An 18,351-nucleotide genomic window follows, 5' to 3' on the forward strand; every position below is an offset into this window, starting at 1 on the left:
TTTTAGGTTACAGCTACTAGTTTGTCACAAGAGTTAACTGACTGTTCCTTCATTTCTTACTAGTCACACGTTACAGAACATACCAGGACAGCCTTTTTGGTATAATATTTACCAGGTTTTATTTAACAATTATTTGATTAAATTTTGTAAAATCAATGATTAATCAGGCTATTGGCTTTAAAACTTGACAGTTAAAAGACTGAATGATCTGAAATACTTCTTCAGCTGTCATTGAGATGAATGAACTATGTTTAGATTATATATTCTTTATTTAAAATAAAAGCTGTTTTGTAAGTTTAACTACAAGGAGACGTAAATGACACACTCACATGGAAATTATGCAGTTAAAGTAAGTGACTTTGGGACTTGAAATCACTCTGAGTCAGGGCTGGGCAACTTCGGTCCTGGAAGGCCACTGTCCTGCAGAGTTTAGCTCCAACCCTAATCAAAATCACCTGGTGTAGCAAACAGACCTGGTCTATTAGGCTGCATCCATAAACTAGGAAATGCTGCTTTTGGAGGACATATTTCAAGGTAGGAAGGCTTCAAGGCATGTTCAAATCCAATGCCAGCTTCACTTCCTGTCTCCTGAGATACCTTCATCTGGTTGATTTTTGAGAGCAGCATGATGGTTGTGCAAAAATATAAAGATGGCATCTGAAATTTGTGTTTAGGGGTCAGTTTGTGTTTAAATGTATGTTTCTGACAAATGTTATTTATAGTGAGAAATCTGTATTATAGTAATTAAATAATGTTTAGTATTCTTTAATAATGTTTTCTAGCCCAATCACACATTTGTGAGTGAAATTAGTGTAAATAGCCTCTGCCAAAAAGGCAGGCTACTTTCACTTAGTGTAAGTAGACACCCCGGAAATGTAAATTGGACAAATTGGTGTTTTAGAACAAAATTTTAAAGTGAATGAATCATGAAAGAAAACCAAGTAAAAATAAATAAATAAATTAATAATAATAATAATAATAATAATAATAATAGTTATTCTGCTTTGTTGTCACTTGCATAATTCTTAAATGCTCTTTTTGGAAAATGGGATTGCTAATGATTGTTTATATATATATATATATATATATATATATGAAATAAACATTTGTTTTCATTTTCAAACTTTTTTTTAATTTTAATTTTTTTTTTACAAAGTAATTAGTCAGTTGCATAACAATGTTTCTGATTCTAAACAAAAGTTTTTGGTGAACAGATTCAAAGGAATCAATTGACAGAGATCAAATCAAAATAAATTTCAACACACTCTTCTCTCTGTCCCTCCCACATCTAATTTTACTCGCGAATACATAAACAGACTTTTTTTTTTTTTTTTGCTGCTATACATATACAGAAAATAACTCCGCTGCACATCCCTAGTAGCCAAGTGTTAAAATAGCAACATTAATGAATAGCATAATGAATTTATAAATAGAGTATGACTTCATTTTCAGTGAGAGTTTCAAAAGCTCAGAGTCCTAAACTGCACCAAATGAAGTGTTGCTCGGTTCCAGCCATCGATTTCTAGCTGTGCTATAGCGTGATGTGTATTGGTTGACTCTCAGCACATGGACATTGAGGTGTTCACTTAGCTTAGTTCCCTGCAAGAATTGATCCAAAAGCTATTAAACCTGCCATGCTATTTGCCCTGTGCTCTGATAGAGTTTAAGGATGTCACTTGTGAATGGAACTGGCCCTGGCAAAGCGGCCTGTGGTACAGAGAAAAGACCTCAAACCTTAATGCCCACTGGAGTGCATTATAACTTTTGTCGTGGCACTAAAAGTCAATTTTTGCGGCTTAGCACTCAATCACTTTGAGACAAAACAGCGCAGAGCACCAGTTGTGGTACACCGCATTTACACTACAACATTGTCTTTACACTGATGTTAAGACAAATGTCTCGACTGTAGCAGCTGTGCACAAGCAAAGCAATTCATACCGTTTATGTGTGATGTTTATGCATAAATGTGTGTGTGTGTTCTGGGTTTGAATTTGCGCGGTGGGATCCTAATCCAGTTTGGAGAAGAGTTTGCATAACAGAACAGCACACACTACCTGCATTGTCTCTAAGCTAGCCTGTGTTAGCGGTTAGCGTGCATGGAAAGTGCAGTGTAGAGAGAGGGTGGGTGACTAGATTTCTCTCCCATCATTAGGACACAGGAATAGACTGGTTTGTCTTTGTCTAGTCCATTCACCTGCAGGCAGTAGTAGAAAGATAGCTTCTCCATTCACCTAATCGGTCTATGCCCTGCTGGTGATGGACGATTGTTCCTCTGGGTTCCTGTAGTGCTGTGGTCGTTACATGACTTTACACTGCAGATGAAATGTACGTGTAATGCTCATGCAAATCTTGAGGATTAAACATCGACTTGGATGGTTTATCCTCAAGCTATAGTGTGGTCTTACCAGATGATAAATCTATCTCTCTGTCTGTCCATATATTTTCCTTTATATTTACTGCTCTGTGCAGAAAGCTTTTTTTTTAATTGAATTACACGCTGATTGCATGATAAAGATAATTTTTCAGGGTATTTTTTGGGAAGTCTCTGCCAGTGAGCTGTGTCTGGTCAGGGATGCTAAGAGCGAGACGACATGCCTGGGCTGACAGCTGGCATTCAGTGGGCACAGTCGTGGCATGCAGGGCTGGGGTTGCCAGGCTAAAGTATGTGGGTGTGAAGGCTGAGTGCCATCTGCCCTTTGGTCCAGCAGCAGTGCCCCCGGACACACAGGAGACCGTCCCACAAGCCCCTTCTCCAGTGCCCGACATAACCTCAGCCCAAAGATGGATGGCACCCACTCTCATAACTGTCACCCTTGGCTTTGGGCTGTCAGCGTCAGCCAACTACCAACGATCAGGTTCATTTCCACTTGGATGGCTGTGACTAATGTGCGGGTCACTTTGGAAGAATGCTGGATATCAAGGCTGTACATCAAAATGGTTTCACTCAACGTGCAATATGAGACGCCCTTCTGAAAGTCGACAGGATACAATTTGAAAACAGCAGCTCAAATATATTCATTTTTACTTCTATTGGGTTTCTGTCACTTATTGTTAAAGTGACATATTCTCATTGGCGCACACAGATGGACCTCCTGAATGTAAGCCAAAAAGTCAGTGGCTTTAAAACATATGTATTTATATAAGTTTAAACAGACATAAAGCGTTTATTACAGTGCTGTATTGTGGTTTTTCACACTACATGTTTAATACATTCTAGAAATCATACCTAAAATTATAATTATAATAATAAAAAAAGTAATAAAAATACTAAATTGTAGTAGCATTGTGAAAATATTTAAAGTAGAGTTTAGGTTTGAATATTATGTTTGAACATTTCAATTAGGTTTAAATAATCTCTAATACTTATTTTAATAATAGGTTTAAGTTTTCCACTAATACTCATGCTTTATTTCCCTTGTGAAAAACGTAAATTATAGTTTTTTTTTTACTTTGTCATTTTATATATATAACTCCAACTAACAGAAATAAACAAGGTTCAGTTGAATTAATAAAATATCTGAAATTGACTTAAATAAATGAAAAATATAAAGAAAAGTTTAGAAAAGACCAAAACACATAAAAATATTGAAACTGAAATTTAAAACCAAAAAACATAATAATAAAAGATAATTTAAAACATGAATACATTTGTAAATAAGTATATAACAGCCAAACAAATGCACAAAATAAAATAAAATAAATAATTTTCCCTTGTCTTCTTTGACTTTCTCCCCTACTTTAGATTATTTCTATTAAAAGTGGGATTATATTCTGCAAATATTGTTGGCTCTGTGATGAATTATGAACGTCTGCTCTAAGATTCTTTAAATAAAAGCTAAATGCATAAATATAAATGTGTACAAATAAATCTTAAATAACACTCCTTGGTTCTGACATTCTTGAAACATCCAAGTGAGCTAACAATATCATAACAACATTTCTGCAATGCTGCGAAAAGGTAGTTATTATATTTTAAGCACTTAAAGGTGTAAGTTAAAAATATTTATTGCAATGTGGCTAAGCTAGTAGGCCACACCCTTGAGAAATAATTCATGAAAAAACACTGTTTTGGTTGTGACGAATCAGGACAAAATATCTCATACGGCAAGCCCTTTTCGAATCGGAAAATTCAACGTTATTCATGTTTTATGCAAAAAGCTTTTGTCAGAAACTGGCAATATTGAAACAGCTACTTTTATTTATGTATGAAATGCAAATGTAGGTGTGCTAGATGTTTGAAGAGGGCAGTCTAAGTGAATAATTACTGTCCTTTCCGTGTCTCTTTAAACTGCCCAATTTAATACACTAACACACCCCATATCTATTTCATTCATCTGATAGCAAACTGAAACACTAATTGGTATTAGGATGAAGTATAGGGATGAATATGCCTAAATTTAGATGGTGGGAATATTTCGGCATATTGCAGGAAAGCAGGAACATGTCCAGTCTGGCGGCAATGAGGTTGGAAATTCAGCATGGCTAATGTACTCTTAAATGCTAATTCTACCCACTGCTTGGCTGTGGCACTAAAAGCAGCTCTCACACACGGCTGGGGCTTGATTAAAATCTGTGTGCGGCCCCACCGGCCCCCGCCAGATGAGGGTGAATATGAATGAGTGAGGTTTGTCCTCGTGCAGCCGCAGTCTCTGTCCTTGCCTTCACACCGCGTGTGAGCGGAATGGAGATGAGAGCAAGGACGGGAGAGGTGGAAGACACGCTGGGCAGACGGTCGGAAAGCTGGCGAAAACAAATGAGAAGGGCAAAGCTCAAGTGCCTCTGATCGGAAAGTCAAAAATGGCAGGAAAGGATTACCGTTTTCCAGACATTATGTAAATGCTCGGTTAAGATCATGCTAATTCATTCTGCTGTATACTATTGAGAAACTCACATTTCACTACTACAATTTATCGAAAAAACTATTTTCTGAATTTATTAATTTTATAGACATTTCTGTTAATCATAAAACACAATGCAATTATGTGGAATATGGAACTGGATGTAATTTCTGATCAATTAATTGCATGTTATTTACAAATAAAAGACAATTTGTTATAGTTTAAATTTGTATTAAATTAAGTTAGTTGTATTTAGTTGTAATAAGAAATTAGGAGTGCTTGGTAACACACTTGGTAACATCTTTATCTATAATTTTCATCTATCTAAAATGTCATCTACTTTCTTAATATTATTAAAGTGTACGACTGAGTGTACTGAGAAGCATTTATGGTAACAATACGGTTTTAATTTATTTTACCGTATATGTACTTACTGTTTACTTACCCAATAAAGTACTGGGTAGTATAAGGCAGAGGGTAAAGTCTAGGTTTAGGTTCAGTTTTAGTACCTGGTTACTAACCAGTTATTGCTATAATAATTACATATTATGTATATGCAGAACAGGATTTCTATTGAAACGTGAGTGCCATTTAAATATATGCAAAAAATGTAGTACGTTCAAAATATATTAAGGTTAAATATAACCTATTTTACATGTGTTTTAGTATGTTAGTCAACACATCAAAAAGATTTTACTTATTTAAAGCTTGACAAAAGATTATTAAAACATAATGATTTAAATGAACTTTAATGTAAAACTGTACATTTGACATTGAGTGTACACAAGTGTATTACGAAAAACAATCATGAAAGTGTATTTAATTATACTTAGGAGGCATCTATTTCATAAATGTTATACAATCTGCAAGTACAGTTTTAAAAGTATATATACTTTTAAGATCTTAAGTCCACTACAAGTCCACATTTAAACAATTAGTATTCAAAGTATTCAAATAAACCGTGTAATTGAGTTGCTTGGATAAACTTTCTGACTACTTATCAACTTAAATACTTTTATTTCTATATGTCAAACATTAAGCATTTCATTTAATGATTCCCAATTATATGTATAAAATATAAGGTATAAGGTACTTTTATGCATTTTGCTGAGGTTTTTATCAAAACAACTTGCAGTGCATTCAGTATGTACATTATTCATCAGTGTGTTTGAGCAATCAAAGCCATGACCTTGGCATTGCTCTGCCAGTCCAACAACCCTTGCATTTTTCATTCTCTCTCTCTCATAGATGCAATGGTTATCGGTAACTACTGTGCAAAGTGATAAACATTGCAAAAAATTCTGTACCTTATTATGCATCATCGCATCAGTATTATCACTGGATTGTGAGAGACCCAGAGTTTATAGTGCTTGCTTGTATAATTGCAGTGACTATAGCTGAGACTCAGAAAAAAATATTGCGAATGATTCCATACAATTCACGCCGTAGGGTTTGACAAGAATATATTAAAATTAATCATTATTAAAAATAAAAAAACATGATGCAAGCAAAAAGCAAAATATGTACGATCTGATGCAAATTAATACAAATGCACCATCAATTAGTTAAAATGTGAAATACTGTAGCTTTGTCATAAGAGATTGTTGGAATTTTTTAATTCACTAAAAAGAACCAGCTCAAAAGAAAGAGTGATTAATTCAAGAATCAGATTTCAGATTTTGATTCACTAAAAAAATCTAATAGTTAAAACAGTTATTCATTTCAGAATTTGATTACATTGGTTGCACTGTATGTTAGCACAGTAAATGTAAGTTCTGTTGACATCAGCAAAAAAATATATAAAAAAAAAATATATATATAAAAACATGTTTACTCAGCAACTTACTAGTAAATTTCACAAATTATTACAAATAAATGGCAATTAACACATTGAATATAATATGAAACATGACAATTTAGAAGTAGAATGACTAAATAGTATTTTCTAATCAAAAATACTGCAATAATTTTTGTCTCATTGACAATACTTTTCTGGCATGGGGTGGGGGGTTGTTCTGTAGTGAAAAGCTTTAAATAATATATATAAAACAATACTTTTCTCATTTTATTCAGTATTTCTATTGTTTTATTTGTTTTTATCAAATATTTTGTGGAAAAGTGAACATTTGCTATTTCTTTTACAACGCCATTTGGTTTACAACCAAACAAAATAATATATAATTAAAAAAAAAAAAGATTTTTTTAAAAGATGGTTCTAAATAAGATTTTCAGTTTTCAGTCTTATTCCCAGTACATTTCTAAGTGTATTCAGCATTTCTTTTGTTTTATCTTTTCAATCCAAAATCCAAAATGTTTTGCTTAAAAAGTGAGCCTGGGCTATTTCAGTTGCATAAACACCTCTTGGTTTACAATGGAATTTTTTTTCTTTCAGTTCTAAATAAGATTCTCAGTTAGTACATAATATATTTTATTTTTATTTAATTCAGTATATCTATTGTTTGTTTGTTTGTTTGTTTTTCATTTCAAACCAAACAAATTTTTAATATTACCATCATTATTTTACATTAAAATGTTGTGCTTTAAAAGTCTTGTTTAACATAAACTCTACTCAGTTTGATAAGTTACATAAAGCAAAGACATTCAGACATTCTTGTGTGTTTCTTAACTGTCCAAAAGTGTACTTTTTGGATGACTATGCCACACTATACAAAAGCGTTTGATATATGTGAGAGTCCCCAGCCTCCCACACACACATAAAAACTCAGCCGCCTCGTTCTCTGCCTCTCATCAAACTGCAGCCAGCTTGATCCCTGACAGAGCACAGCTCCAGCTCTGGATACACTACAGACAGTGCCACAAGGAGACACCAACCGCTGGAGCCGCTCTGCCTGCCAAAAGCTCTGGGCCAGAGAGGCCCCGGAGGCCCTGGGGTGTGAGAAAGCACTGCATGCCGTCCGCGCATCCCTCAACCAGGCCTCAAAATCATCTCCAAGGCCATATCAAAGGCCGTCCCGCTGCGGAACGCCAGCGATACCCTCCCCTCCACGAGGTGGATGCGCTCAAGCTTGTTTAAGTTGCATCGTTGTGCTTGGATGAGCAAGATTTAAATGCTGCTCAACAGAATAAAGTATTACTGACTCCAAATTTTCAACTGAAATAAGTAGCATCAGTCATTACAGCTGCAGTAAAGAAGAAACTCAAGCAGAACTTGTGCTGGGAAAGCGTGATGAAAGAACATTTCTGAAGAGAAGCATCGTCAGCTCACGATACACACTGAATGCAAAAGTGCATTGTGTTCTATTGCTGACGCTTATTTCAGCTCATTGTTCCCTTTGTTTATCTCTTCATTTGGACCCCTAGCTCTTGTGTAAAAGAAGTAGACTTTAGCATAATTTTAAATAGAGTACTTATTATGGAAACAGTTTATTTTAAAAGTGTGAACGGGATGCAATGTTTTTAAACACTTGCCAGCACAAAACCATCTATTGCCATTGAAATAGTACAGTCAGGATTTACTAAAGATGCGCAGTGAAGAATTAGCACAGAAAAGGCGTGGATTATTATTAGGCGTGGAAGTTATTTTTGCACCTGACCTTATTGAACATACATTTGTAAGAGTTTCCCTTTCAGACACAAAATTAATGAGAGGAGTGTATTTAAATGAATCACAAAACACGATTTATTAAGTTATGCGCTCATCAAATTACTGGTATTTGCACCATTATTTAACGCCCCAAAAAAACATGTTTTAAATTATTATGCACTTGAAATGGCTGCATGTGTTGTTGCTAGGAGGAGGCACTGCAGAGAACAGAGCGTGCGTGGTAGAAGGGGTTGGATTATTTCCACATCTATTAATTTCTTTGGAATGCCAGAAGAACACATGATCTGAATCCGAATGTATCCTTAGGTTAATTTGACCTGTGCTTGCTAGATCACGTTGGTCATTATGGAAATGTGATGTTGTGTCTGTGTTCTTTAATTTGCGCATTGTCAGTAAATCCCCCACAGAAAATTATACGCTCATCAACGCTGTTTTGTACTTGCACTCTCGCGCTAATTTGGCCTGTTTAGTAAAACTGGCCCTTAATTGTATGCTTTTTTTTTTACACTTAAATTTAAATTTGCCGTAGTTTAAATATGTATTAAATGCAATTAGTTTAAATTATTTCTAACCAACTAAAGTAGGATTTCAGTGTATTTCATGTATAATGAAGATCCACCAGACCAGGATGGGATGTATAAGGAAGAAGCAAGTTGAGCAACGCACAGAGTCAGTGCCTAGCACTGCACCTGGTGAGACTGAGGAGGAGCAGGACCAGGAGTCAACCAGAGCATGTGAGTAAAGCTGCATGGTTGCATAGCAACGACAAACGCAACAGGAAACATCGGACTGAATAATATTAATAATGAAGGATAATGTGCATTGTAAATGTCAGTAATTTATCTTTTTTAACTTTTATAAAAATGATTTAGAGGCTGAAATATGTGCGTTTTATCTTTTTATAAAACTTTTTTGACAAAACTCTATTTGAACTTGTGCATTGTAGATAACGTTGCAGACACTTCTTTAAAATCTCTCATGCAGAGAGTTCTCTTTTCTCCTCGTGTAGCATTTACAGTCAAAGTTACGAATTTTCCCCTTTTCTCTGTCTTTATCCTCATCAAATGTTACTGTCGATATAGCCTCTGATATCTTACGGTCCAACTCATCTGACGCCAGTCCGATACATTATTCTTCATCTTCATCTTCGCTCAGTTCTTAAAAGCCGGCTTATCCAGTATGGAAATACACACAGACAATAACACGCCCCTACTGCGTGCTAGAATCTCCGAAAAACAAGCCGATTTCAACCTCAAAATGTACCTTTCAAAAAACCTTTTAAATATACCAATACTGCTATCTCAAACACTGAGAGGCTTCTTCGTGATCTCAATTAACCGATTCTGCAAAAAACCCCGAAAATCACCAATTAAAAAAAAAAAAAAAAAACGCTTCTTTTTCATTTTGCTTGAAAGTTGTGCTGCCAACTTGAGTCACTGGTTTCCGTGACGGGTCACATATAGCATATGTGAAATTACCCCGTAGCAGATCTACACAGGTGGAACTGGGGAGGTGGAGGGTGAGACCTAAATGAGTATTTGAATGTTGAGCAGCGAGCTCATTGGCTGCTGATTTGAAAAGAAACCAATGTCTTGGCTGTCCCATCTGAATAATGATGTCATTATATCAGATTGAGTTTGAACCTATAGGCCTGTGTCATCTGAAGTTTCATGACAGAACTTTGTATTTATGAATGATTCATTGTATTATTCACTTTGGATTACAGGTAATAATGTTATAAATAATGTTCAGTTTTTTACACAGACAGATTATTTGGCTGCAGAAGACCTCAATATATCATTAGGAGCCATGGGTATTAATTTTGTCTTGCCTGGATATGCATTATGCAGAATAGTATGAAGTTAATAAAATGTGATTCTGTGACTATCATATACTGGGCGATTTTCTATGTCAACTCAAATCTGCACACTGGCTCTAACTTCTGACAACTAGCGGTGACTTATCCATACTGTAAATTAGGGCAAAAAATATTGGCAAAAGTCATGTAGTGTATTCCAGCCTTAAACTTACATGTTGGAAGATGTTCCAAAAGTGGTTTGGTTTGGAAGTAAAACGCAACTTTAGCTTTCCTTTTAGGATAGCTTTGCTAGCTTGTCCTTTAGAAGTGGCAAAGCTGTGAAGCTGTAACCTTTGGCCTCAAGTAGCTATTAAAAATTCCCACAGAGTGGCAACACGCTAGTCGGAAAATAAATGACTCCCCAGTACAAAGGAATAGAGATTTATTTGCTGCTGAAACGTTTAACGTAGATGCATATGTTTGTCACCGCGGGCGTAAGAAAGGTGAGCTGTGACGACAAAGAGGAACGGTCTGACAAAAACGAGGAGGAGACTGAACTCTCTTAATACATCCGAGACAATCGCCAACACTGACTTGGCCATAACAGCGTTTCCATCACCCATGTTACACTACTCGCCTAGTCCTTTTTATTGTGATTTATTGTTCAGGAAATAGCAACATGCACTTAATATAGATTGGAATGTCTACACTTTTAATACAGTTCCCAGAAAGATTTTCAATCATGTATCAACTTTCAGTGTTTTCTTTTCTTTCTTTCTTTCTTTCTATATATATATATATATATATATATATATATATATATATATATATATTAGTAAAGCTGCATGGGGTTGTGATGCATATGTGGTGTCACATAAAACCAAACTGCAGGTGCATTGTGGTCTTTTAAATATGGCTTTAGGCTTATGAAGAGAGTGGGGTAAAATGTGCCACTTGGTACTTAAAGCTGAGGATAAATGAGATGTACAGGATATTTTTTTTATCTATCTATATATCTGTCTGTCTGTTTAGCCTTGCTATTATTCGGATAGGACAGATTGATTATATTAATAATACAAATATTTGTTCCAACCTTTTAGTTCAAGCCCATGTAGCTGGCGTCTGGTTAAAGATGTGTTGAGTTAGTGGTCAGTGTTTGATGAAGCATGGTGGGGGCTAGTAGACTCCAGATGTGAGCCAGATTAATATCTGTTGATGGACACATTATAACTACAAAACATGAGTCTAATTAAAACACAGTAAATGTGAAGCCAAATGAATAATGTCTTTTTAGATGGCTGTTGAGATAATCTACAGCAATCATACCCTTGCATTAAATTATTTCCATTCAATTTACATGTGATGTTTAAATCATTATTATGAAAATTGTATTCAGCATTGGCATTTCTATCACAATCTGGTGAACCCTCAGGTGGGAAATGCTAGTCTAAAGCTACATGAAAGTCCATCAAGGCTTTCATCATATTCCTCTTATCATGGCTATAATTTAAATCAGAAGTTAAGCCCTTACAGTTACACAACTCTATATTACATTTAAAGCCTTTAATCCTAATATAAAGTCACATAAATATTTATATCACATCGATGTCCTCTGTGTCATTAATTAAACCAACTGACTAGAAATGCCAAGTAAGCTTCCATGAATAACGTCCGTCATGTACATTTGACAGAATGGATAATATATTATTTCATCTTTCTTAGCTCTACTAAATGCATTAGTCTTCATGTTTTAATAACAAGGTGAATTATCTTTATTCTTCCACTTTGGACAAGTCCAGAAGCTGTGAGGTATCTTTTCGGGAGTTGTCCTGTTGATCTAAATGTGCAGATTTCAGTGATGGCATCAGTTTTAGGCCTTTTACCATGGCATCCTCTGTATCATTATTTTGCATCCAGGGAGGTAGAAGTTTTGTTTCGCCAGAATCAGACTTGGCTCCGATACTTAATCAATTACCACAGGAGGCCAGAATGCTTTGACGTGAGAAACTGTAAGGAACAGAATCGACTGTGTGCTATTCTTTCATCTGCTAGTTTCTCTCAGTATCATTGGCATGCCAATACAGAATTTGATCTCAGTTCAGGCCTCACTTATAATTGCCTCATTTATAAAATAGTCCCGATTTTCACTGGTCTTTAAGTGCTGATGACTCAAACAGAAATCTATGAGGCATGCAGGGGCGATGGAGGGAAAATGCACACCGCTTATTTGAGCTTTTGAAAAGACAAACTCCTTCAGTCTAATGATCAGCTGCCATGAGAGTGAAGTAACATGGATTTGGATTTTGTTTGAACCTTTCCTAATTGCACAGATTTCAGTGAGAGATTGCAGGATTGATAGACAGACAGATGGACGGACAGATATAGATAAATGCATGGATGAGCAGATAAACAGATGGACAGATGAATGGGTGGATGGATGGATTGATAGACAGACGGATATAGATATATAGATAGATGGACAGACAAACAGATGGGCATATATGGATGGATGGACAGAGAGAACTAGATGTCTGTCTGTCGGCTTGCCCGTCTGTCTGTCTGTCTGTCTGTTTATCTATCTATCTATCTATCTATCTATCTATCTATCTATCTATCTATCTATCTATCTATCTATCTATCTATCTATCTATCTATCTATCTATAATAGATAAACAGACAGACAGTCATTGTTTAATTGTCCCTCATGGGAGATTCAGTGGCTCTGTTTAGAGATTGCTGAGAGATTCTTTTCCCAGCACTATGCACTTGATTGATTTTAGCGTGGACATCAGTATGCTCTGTTGATAAAACAAAGAGGGGAAGCGAAAACATTTGACACTCAATTTATGTCGTCCGCAGTCCGGGGAATTCAGCCGGTGGACTGCACGCAGAACGAGGTCGGGGAAAAAGGATGCGTTAAATGCCAGCATGCAGGCAATCTGATACCGAACTCCAGGGTCTCGCAGTGAAAAGGAAATATGGCGCGGCTTATCGATCTGACAGACACATAATTCAATATAGCCTTGGGAAGACGTTAAAGCAAGTCACTCGGGGAGACTAAACCACTGAAAGCGGCTGAGAGAGTATATAGTTGGTTATTGGTGGTCACACTGTTCACAACAGGGGAAAGTTGAGGACAGCTTATGAGAAACACTGTTTTAATCAGTAGTTCAGTCGTGGAATCTGTTGGGATCGTCGTTAGTTCTGCTGGAAACACTAAGCCAACTTTATATATTTGCTCAGCTTGCTTACAATACAATGACTGAGGCAGTGGGGCCGACGGCAAACCGTGGGAGGTTCGCTGGTGTTTTGATGTTGTGATATCAACAGGATGGTTATGCTAACTGGATGCGAATCAAGCATATGACTCATACGCACCGGATAATTAGCTATGCCACTCCAAACCGACTTTCTATGAAACAGCAGGAGACGCTACTTGGTTCAAACGATCATTACGCTGCATTAACTTGAGCTGACACTCAAACACAATGTCCTGACCTCTCCACTGTCTTCAAATTACACTATGCACACATCCCGTGGGCACAGAATAACAAAATGTCTCTGACTTTTCATTAGCGTACCGCAGTGAGCTTGTCATGCTTGCTTGTCACCTGGGAGTTTGGCTAGTCCAACACGGCCTCTCCTATAGACTGCTGGACAAAGCCCAGAGCTGTACTGCCAGGCCTCGGGTTTGTTCCAGAAGTTTCCACCCCTCCAGTTATATGCTGAGGGAAGTTCAAAGAGCCTGTGGTCAGCAGCCAGACCATGTCAGAACCTGTCAGGCCAAAGAAATGACCAGTGGGCCGACATTCCTGCTTCCTTGTGCTCTTTGGATTTACAATTTTCAATGCTTCCAGTAAGTGTTTGCTGTCATGCACTTGAGCTTTTAAAGGGACAGTTCACCCAAAATGGACAATTTTGTCATAATTTACTCATGCCGTTCCAAACCTGTATGACTCACTTTCTGTGGAACACAAATTTTGAAGTTTTGGATTCCCATTGACTTTCATTATATAACGTTTTTACATTATTATATATTTAATTTCTAAACATATTTTGATCAGTGTTATTTAAGTATCATTGAGGTGATATATTTTTTCATTTATAGTTTGAATATATATATATATAATTTTTTTTTTTTTTTTTTTTTTAGATTTTCTAATTTCATTTTTTTAAGATTTATTTTTAAATATGATTTGTCACTGGTATTAGTTTTAAAAGTGCTACAAGTTCTTTAAGTAATATGCATGAAAACACAAAATGTTATATATGTTAGTGCAGTAAACTTACCTTTTTTCTTTCTTTCTATCTTTTATCATTTATATAGCACACATAATACAACAGGCGTTGCCCAAGGTGCTTCGCAAACAGTAGGATAAAACACTTAATTAAAAATTACATACAAACAAGCAATGCAATGCAAAAACATAAAAACAAGCAAACATTAAGACAGGAGACAGTTAAATATGTCATGCATTACATTATGTATATTAGTTTATGTGGAAATTGTGTAATCCAAATTAATAGAAATTGTATATGCATTTCAAACAAAGTTTTGTTTTTGTTGTTATTAGTAATAGTAGTAGTAATTTTAATTAATTACTAATTTATAAAATAACTAATTTATTAGTTTGTTTTAGTTTGGTTTAGTTTGTGATAATAACCCTCATCTTGATGTTTAAGTTGTTGACAATTCGTTTTTGACTTTTTGCAAATTTAGATACTTGACCACAATATTTTTATTATAAATCAATATGACAAATGTCCTTTTAGAAATATCTGAGCCACAAAACTGGATAAAACCAAATCTTAATGTCAAAACCACAAAAAGTCTACAAGGCCATGCGAATCCAGCACATCAATTCATAAACAGTACCAAGGTGAAGGTTCCACTCATAAATATTAATTAGGTAACTTGACTGGACATTAGTCTCCCAATTAATATTCATGAGCTATTTATACATAGCGATATCACACCACAAATGGTGTTCTTGGCTTTCACTGATACAGATGTTTTGTTTTTCTTTTCTTTTCTTGTTTTGTTTCTCTGTTTTTAGTGCATGCATTTTGTATTTTACTGTACATATTCCTTTTGTCTGAGAAAACTCCAGGTAATTTTATATAGGCAGACTTAACAGACAACATGAGATACGAGAAACATATGACTCCCTTTATTCAGACTGAGAAAAGGAGGCGTGACAATTTAATTCAAACTACAAAAACAGTTACACATCTTAGAGTCCAGACATAATGAAATAAACTGCTCCATATACTCAAAATAAATAAATACATAAATACAAATAAAACTTGCCATGACATGCTATAATTGGTTACCGAAATATTTAACAAAAAAACGCTATACTATAAAATAGTCTCATTATTATTATTTTGCACTAAGATAGGAGATTTTCTGTCTTAGGTTTGCTAAGACAAGCATCGCTGACTATTGCTCATACTTAGCCAACTCGTCCCGCACCATTTGTTTAGGAGACATGAATCATGCCTCAAATCACACGGCTTGTTGAGGAAAAATGTGCTATTACTTTTGCAAGCAATCAGACGTATGATTTTTACTTGGCATCCCATAGACTTTCAATGAAAGATGGAGCCGAGCCATATCTTGTGAACAGAGACTAGAGGATGGGTTATTTCAGTGACTACACAGCTGCCAGTTTATACTTTAAATAATTTACTTTTTCTTATTATAAGAAAATACACACACACACACACACACACACACACACACACAAAAGCTCAAATGAAGTAATTTTAAATGCATTAAACCAAAAACCTTTCATTCAATAAACAAATTGAAGACACACACACACACACAGTATTAGACAGCTTTTATGTAACCATGACATTTGTACTTTGAATAACGCGTCTGAATTTCTTTGTTACCATTGTGAATATAACGATGCCATTAATTATGAGTAAAATCAGGTTAATTAAGTTTTTAATAAGAATGCAACGGATATGATTGGAGGAAGAGACGCATTTTGAAACAATCCCATTTTCAGTTTCCACCGACACTCCTCCGATAAATTGCTCTCATTCATTAGTTTTTATCAGGAGCACACTTAGGGAATCTCTGCACATTGTGCTACATTTCCTTTGGAAAATGAAAATAGATTGTCTTCTAATTAATCTCAGACTTCTAAATTGCTTAATTACAGCCATTTACAGCTCAATATGAAAACAGAGGAGAAATGCAAATAAGGAGCTTCATGTTTTATTCACAGCAACTGAACCGCGCCAAATGGCGAAGCAAGCTTTTTAAAGGACGTGCACATCCATTGCTCTTGCGAGTTTTGTACTTGACTGACTTCAAGTCATTCAGTGTCAGACAATATCACCCACTCGAAATGTCTATGAATTCCTGGGCCCATAAATGAGTGTCCCTCCTAGATAGATAACAAGGTCACTGGCCCGCTTTCTCTGTGCACTTCAAAAATCGCTGTGTGGTTGAGTGTGGCCAGACGGCTGGCTCTCTCTTAGAGACACAATGTCTCACACCCTTTGACAAACTGTACTAACAAAGCAGCGGTTCTGTGGAAAAGGCCCCACACTCAATGTGATGCTGATAGCCGAGCGTCCACTCTGTCTGACCCTCAGATACATTCCATAACTCTACAGACTCCTCAAGCTGTGCTAAAACACATCTGACATCAGTTATCAGTGACAGATTGCTGGGGTAAAGCACAGCCCTGTGTGAAAACATTCGTTTGCATCTGAGCTTCGTCTTGGTAAGAAATTCTTCAGAAGGGTTTGTGTCATGGGCTGTTGGACTTTTTTGTTGAATATGGGATGATAATAAAGGATGTTCAAAATTTTTTAAATAAAAAAAAGTTTTGAACAGTCTAGTCCGAAAAAAAAAATGCATGAACAATGTTTTTTGAAATACTGGTTTTTACATCTTATTTTTTCATCTTAAAAAAAAAATAATAATAAAAATTAAATGTCAAGTGGTGTAACAATTAGTTAAAAAGGAATAGCAAGTCTTCCGTAGACCTTGAATGTATGTGTGTGTGTGTGTGTGTGTGTGTGTGTGTGTGTGTGCGCGTGTTCATTTCTGGTGTATCAAATTAATTCAAATGAAAATCTTGTTTTGGTGTGTCTCAATAAATTAGAATGTCGTGGAAAAGTTCATTTATTTCAGTAATTTAACTCAAATTGTGAAACTCGTGTATTAAATAAATTCAATGCACACAGACTGAAGTGTTTTAATGCCACATTTACACATAGCCGGGTATTTAGAGAAACAAATATTTGTTTTCAAAAATAACATCGTGCACACAACATCGTTTTTTTTAAAAAGTTGTCGTTTACATCAACCCGCATAAATACGCCGTCGAGCACCATCATAACTATGCCAAACCTATGGGCGGCAGTGTAGGGAGAAGGATAAAGCCATGCAAGCCAATCAGAATCCTCAAAATCGAGCAACTTCCTGTTCCTTTAAAACAACACAGACATGATATAATAGAGCAGTTGTGTTTGCAAATGCAAACAGACCAAAAGCTTTGCACAAACGTAAAACCCCGTTTCTCCCAGTTGACACGGCAACACATAACCGGCGTTTTCAGAAATCTCCACTTTGGCCGGAGTTTTTAGAAATAATCGTTCTCAGGGATAAAAACGGCGTTTTCGTGTAAATGACAGGCCAAAACGCAGGGAAATATCTGCATTTTCCCATCGTGTAAACGGGGCCTTAGTCTTTGGTTCTTTTAATTGTGATGATTTTGGCTAACATTTAACAAAAACCCACCAATTCACAATCTCAACAAATTAGAATAGTGACATGCCAATCAGCTAATCAACTCAAAACACCTGCAAATGTTTTCCAAATCAATTCAAGAATTTGAGTGAACTTCAAAAGGAATGGACTGAGGCTGGGGTCAAGGCATCAAGAGCCACCACATACAGACGTGTCAAGGAATTTGGCTACAGTTGTCGTATTTTTCTTGTTAAGCCACTCCTGAACCACAGACAACGTCAGAGGCGTCTTACCTGAGATAAGGAGAAGAAGAACTGGATTTTTGCCCAGTGGTCCAAAGTCCTCTTTTCAGATGAGAGCAAGTTTTGTATTTCATTTGGAAACCAAGGTCCTAGAGTCTGGAGAAAGGGTGGAGAAGCTCATAGTTGCTTGA

The sequence above is a fragment of the Carassius carassius genome, chromosome 16 (assembly GCF_963082965.1).
Source record: "Carassius carassius chromosome 16, fCarCar2.1, whole genome shotgun sequence".
NCBI classification, from domain to species: domain Eukaryota; kingdom Metazoa; phylum Chordata; class Actinopteri; order Cypriniformes; family Cyprinidae; genus Carassius; species Carassius carassius.